This window comes from Schistocerca cancellata, chromosome 1, assembly GCF_023864275.1.
Source record: "Schistocerca cancellata isolate TAMUIC-IGC-003103 chromosome 1, iqSchCanc2.1, whole genome shotgun sequence".
Lineage (NCBI taxonomy): Eukaryota > Metazoa > Arthropoda > Insecta > Orthoptera > Acrididae > Schistocerca > Schistocerca cancellata.
In genome coordinates, this window is record NC_064626.1 from 273271201 (window position 1) to 273277544 (window position 6344).

The window sequence follows — 6344 nt, forward strand, 5'->3', positions numbered from 1 at the left end:
ACTGCAATGACTTAGAGGTTTCAGTTTTTCACACAGCCAGGGATCGTAGAGCTTACCATGTGACATCAATTTCAGCTTGAGACTCAGAGGTCTTAACAGTGGAACAGACAGACAGACGGGCGGACAGCAAACTGATCCTATATGTGTTTCGTTTTTAGCCACGGAGGTACGGAAGCCTAAAAACAATCCTCAGTTAACATATGGTACTGTGGACCTGCAACCCCGGACAACAAACCACTGAGAGATATGGCTACGAAGTCTTTCGCGACGTATTTCCTGAGTAAAAATTTCTCGGTGTACATGCCGCGTCAAATCAGGATAAATCTCCGAGCTTTCGACCACTACCTCCATGGTCGTCGTCAGGGCTAAAACTGACTGTCGTGAACTAGCGAGGTTCCCACTTTTATATGCAAATGACGGCTTCTTATTGGCTGGAATACGTCAGCGATATGGCGCGTAGCGAAGTGGTGCCCTCTACTTCCATAGATGTAGTTGCTATCCCGCGTTGCTTGCAGCGCCATCCCTTAAATCAGGAGGTAAAGTGCGAGAAGTTTTTCTCTGCGATTTTTCTTTATCCAGTGCACTCTTCCAAGTGTTGCTGAGTGCATAGCCGTTGTCTCTATTAAAGTTATTATCGCTAAGTCTAATTTCGACTGCTTCCCGGATCACAGAGTCCAATTCGATGTGTGGGCTATTACTCTGGTTTCTTCAAATAAAATCTTATGCTTGTTAAGCAGGCTATGTTCAGCCACCGCAGATTTTTCCAAATACCTGTATTTCAGGTGGCGTTGGTGCTCGATGCAGCGGTCGGCAACGGTTCTTACAGACTGGCCCACGTAATTCTTACCGCATTCGCAAGGAATAGTATAAATTCCCGGCACTCTTAAGCCGAGACTATCTTTAACTGGTCTCAACATTTCCTTAATTTTCCTAGGTGGTCGGAAAACTGGTTTTATTCCTTGCCTCTTCAGGACTCTGGCTATCTTGCTCGTTGTAGCACCGCAAAAAGGAAGCCGCGCTATGTGTTGGTCCTCTTCTTGTATGTGGCCGGCATCGTGTCTTACTTTCTTGGACAACACTGATTTAATTTCACCGGCAGAATAACCATTCCTCTTGAAAACAGTCGTCAAATGGTTGATCTCGGGACCGAGGAGGTCCTTGTCGGAAATAGTCCTGGCTCTGTGTACTAAAGTATTCAGCCTAGCTCTCTTCTGAGACGGATGATGGAAGCTATGGCTATGCAGATATAAGTCTGTATGGGTTGGCTTCCTGTACACAGAATGGCCCAGTCGTCCATCCGGCTTTCGCTCTACCAACACATCTAAAAAAGGTAACTTCCCTTCCTTCTCTAACTCCAATGTAAATTTTATGTTTGGATGTACATCATTCAGATGTTCGACGAACTGCTGCAGCGTGTCGCTGCCGTGTGGCTTAAAAAAGTATCGTCGACATATCTGTAGAAGCATGATGGGCGGAGGTGAGCACTGCTCAGGGCTCGTTCTTCAAAGTCCTCCATGAAAAAATTCGCTATTGCTGGTGACAGTGGCGAGCCCATGGCTGTTCCATCCGTCGTTTCATAATAATTTCCACTGTATAAAAAATAAGTGGTCGTCAAGGTATGCCGGAACAACTTCAAAATTTCTGAGGAGAAATGAGCAGACAACAGTTGTAATGTGTCATCCACAGGTACTTTGGTGAACAGAGAAACCACGTCGAGGCTGACCATGATATCACTTGGGCCTATCTTCATCTGTTTTATGATATCAACAAACATTTTTGAATTTTTAATATGATGTGGGCAGTGACCAACTATAGGCGCCAACAATTTAGTTAAGTGCTTTGCAAGCTTGTACGTAGGAGAGCCAATAGCGCTAACAATTGGTCTCAACGGGACGTTCTCCTTATGAACCTTTGGCAAACCGTACAGTCTTGGTGGCCTAGGTGCTCTCGGCCGTAAGTTCTTCACCAGTTCGTCGGAGAGGCCAGTCGTCAAACACCACATCAGAAGCGCTGCAGTAAACAGAATTTTACGAAAGACCAGCCATGCTATTGTGAAGGAGAGGATACGTCATACCAGGTATGAACCAGATATGAACGCTCGCCTGTTATTTAGTTGCCATTTATTTCTGGCCGAAGTCCTCTCACCATTGGACTGGGAATGGGTGGATATGACTTTGGCGGCACACCAACGAGCCAATTTAAGCAGAACTACGGCGAAACAGGCCGATAAATTTGAGCGGCTTAACCGTGATCAAGGAACTACTGGGTCCAACGGCATTCACCGCACTGTTATCAACTTCTCTGACAAGGAACTTGATGAAGCTACCATCTCGGCTCTCAGCAAAAGATTGAACTTTGCCCCAGCTCCGCGTAAGTTACCGGTGGTTGAGATCACTAGTGGAGTGGAACAAGCAGTTCGTCATCTTCCTCAAGAAGCAGCGGATGACGTAAGGCTTGCTACTAGCCGGATTTTAGCGACATCCAAGCCGCCTAAGTCAAACATCAGCAGAGAGGAGAGACAAGGACTGACATTGTTGCAGAAGGATGAAGATCTAGTTGTTTTACCTGCTGACAAGGGGAACGCCACGGTAATCCTCAATGCTACAGATTACCATAAGAAAGTTGGATTATTACTGGAGGACAGCACATACCGGGTTCTCAGACGGGATCCCTCATCGGCGCTCAGCAGGAAGACAAGGGAGCTACTAAAAAACTCTGGCCTCTCCGACGAACTGGTGAAGAACTTACGGCCGAGAGCACCTAGGCCACCAAGACTGTACGGTTTGCCAAAGGTTCATAAGGAGAACGTCCCGTTGAGACCGATTGTTAGCGCTATTGGCTCTCCTACGTACAAGCTTGCAAAGCACTTAACTAAATTGTTGGCGCCTATAGTTGGTCACTGCCCACATCATATTAAAAATTCAAAAATGTTTGTTGATATCATAAAACAGATGAAGATAGGCCCAAGTGATATCATGGTCAGCCTCGACGTGGTTTCTCTGTTCACCAAAGTACCTGTGGATGACACATTACAACTGTTGTCTGCTCATTTCTCCTCAGAAATTTTGAAGTTGTTCCGGCATACCTTGACGACCACTTATTTTTTATACAGTGGAAATTATTATGAAATGACGGATGGAACAGCCATGGGCTCGCCACTGTCACCAGCAATAGCGAATTTTTTCATGGAGGACTTTGAAGAACGAGCCCTGAGCAGTGCCCACCTCCGCCCATCATGCTTCTACAGATACGTCGACGATACTTTTTTAATCTGGCCACACGGCAGCGACACGCTGCAGCAGTTCGTCGAACATCTGAATGGTGTACATCCAAACATAAAATTTACATTGGAGTTAGAGAAGGAAGGGAAGTTACCTTTTTTAGATGTGTTGGTAGAGCGAAAGCCGGATGGACGACTGGGCCATTCTGTGTACAGGAAGCCAACCCATACAGACCTATATCTGCATAGCCATAGCTTCCATCATCCGTCTCAGAAGAGAGCTATGCTGAATACTTTAGTACACAGAGCCAGGACTATTTCCGACAAGGACCACCTCGGTCCCGAGATCAACCATTTGACGACTGTTTTCAAGAGGAATGGTTATTCTGCCGGTGAAATTAAATCAGTGTTGTCCAAGAAAGTAAGACACGATGCCGGCCACATACAAGAAGAGGACCAACACATAGCGCGGCTTCCTTTTTGCGGTGCTACAACGAGCAAGATAGCCAGAGTCCTGAAGAGGCAAGGAATAAAACCAGTTTTCCGACCACCTAGGAAAATTAAGGAAATGTTGAGACCAGTTAAAGATAGTCTCGGCTTAAGAGTGCCGGGAATTTATACTATTCCTTGCGAATGCGGTAAGAATTACGTGGGCCAGTCTGTAAGAACCGTTGCCGACCGCTGCATCGAGCACCAACGCCACCTGAAATACAGGTATTTGGAAAAATCTGCGGTGGCTGAACATAGCCTGCTTAACAAGCATAAGATTTTATTTGAAGAAACCAGAGTAATAGCCCACACATCGAATTACTGGGACTCTGTGATCCGGGAAGCAGTCGAAATTAGACTTAGCGATAATAACTTTAATAGAGACAACGGCTATGCACTCAGCAACACTTGGAAGAGTGCACTGGATAAAGAAAAATCGCAGAGAAAAACTTCTCGCACTTTACCTCCTGATTTAAGGGATGGCGCTGCAAGCAACGCGGGATAGCAACTACATCTATGGAAGTAGAGGGCACCACTTCGCTACGCGCCATATCGCTGACGTATTCCAGCCAATAAGAAGCCGTCATTTGCATATAAAAGTGGGAACCTCGCTAGTTCACGACAGTCAGTTTTAGCCCTGACGACGACCATGGAGGTAGTGGTCGAAAGCTCGGAGATTTATCCTGATTTGACGCGGCATGTACACCGAGAAATTTTTGCTCACTGAGAGATAAGTTTATCCATGGAAGTATTGGTTTTGGGAATCTACTGTATTATCGCGGGCTGGAATTAATGCTATTTAAAATAAACTATAGGTAGATATCACGTTGTCCACTATAAGAATAGTTCTATCAGATAAACATTTCCGCTCGAAATACGTACACACAGCAGGAATAAATACAGAGTGGATACAATATTGAAGACTGTGTTGTCCAGCCAGCCGGCCGCGGTGGCCGAGCGGTTCTAGGCGCTTCAGTCTGGAACCGTGCGGCTGCTACGGTCGCAGGTTCGAATCCTGCCTCGGGCATGGATGTGTGTGGTGCACTTAGTTAGGTTTTAGTTCTAAACTCTAAGGGACTTATGACTTCCGATGTTAAGTCCCATAGTGCTCAGAGCCATTTGAACCATTTTTTTTGTCCAGACAGGCTCCTCTTTGATGCATGTAATAGTGGTAAATTCGTTACACCTTCGTGTTGTCACGGTTTTTTCAGATTTACCATTAACGAGTAGCATCAAATAGTGTTAAACAAGATTGTTTACCTGGTTATCCTCCGCAGCAAGCATAGAAATACTTGTTTTGTAAATAAACCCGCCTTTTCCGCTGCCACTTAAATTATAAAGTAAGTGACAGCAGGGAAAGACGGTTATATTTAAAAAACAAGTATTTCAAATAGGGTTACCCGTATAAATCTGCGCAGACGATAACAACTGGCATTTCTTCACTAGACTTATGTTCAATAACATTTCCTTCAGTGCAAGAGGGTAAAGAGGGTGTACTCTTCCAGTACAGTCAACTTTCATCGTGGTTTAACCTGAAACGGGAGAAACCTGTTCGATATAACTGAGCAGTTCATTGCAAAAAGCATCAGCTGCTCCTTTGTTGCATTAGATCTCTCGCCCTGAACAGCAATTTCTCGACTCCCGTAGCGATATTTAATCGAGTGAGACATCCCGATGAAGTGCTAAATTAAGAGCTTCATGGAAGTGCTTCCTCTATTAACATCAAATTTGGTACGGGACACTTTCTGCTCCCTTCTGCTGGATCTAAAAGTGTAGAGCTTTGTCTAATTTCGCCTAAGTTGAAGTTTTCAAGCACAATGCCGTGACGATTCGGCGAGCTTATCATCTTTAGATGCTAAATTCGACAGCTTTTCTTTCTTTTTTTTTTAATTCTTTCTCTTTGAAAGCCGATCCGATAAGCTGGAGAAAGTTTCTAGTTCATTTATAATTACTAATTTCCTTTCAACTGTTAGAACAACACGTCGTAAGGCTTGCACACTACATGAAATGCTATTAAATCATAGTTATTTTGGTATATTAACACTTGGTGCATCTTTGAACGCAAATACAGTGAAAATTATCTGTTTATTCGGAATATTGTCACTTTAAATATCTTTACATGCTGAGCACATGAGAGATACAGTCTCTTGTTTCCAGAGACTGCATTATTGAGAAAAGCGTGGACAAGCTGGTATGTAACAGTTGAGTCACGCCGTGGCCTGGCATAGTAGTAGTAGTAGTAGTAGTAATAGTAGTGGAATCGTGGAGAGAGGAAGTGGTGTCATGAACGAGCAGCATGGGTAGCAGATGTACCGCACATAGATTTCTATTTGCGGTGTAACCTGAGAATGAAGAATGATTTTCAAAATGATTGTACGAATGTTTATTTTGATTTGAATAAACAAGAACGCTGTGACTGTTAGAATTCTTTATTGGAGAACACGATCACTTTCGCACCTTAAATTTGCATCTTCAGGTGCTTTAAGTCATAAGATTAAAGGTTCTATTTAAACCGGATAAAGCCATTCCCGACAGTTATACCCAGGTATTTAAAACTTCTGACTCACGGATGTGCGAGCGTCTATGATAAAATGTACTGGGGCATAAGGCAGGCTCCAACCTCCATTATAGACAG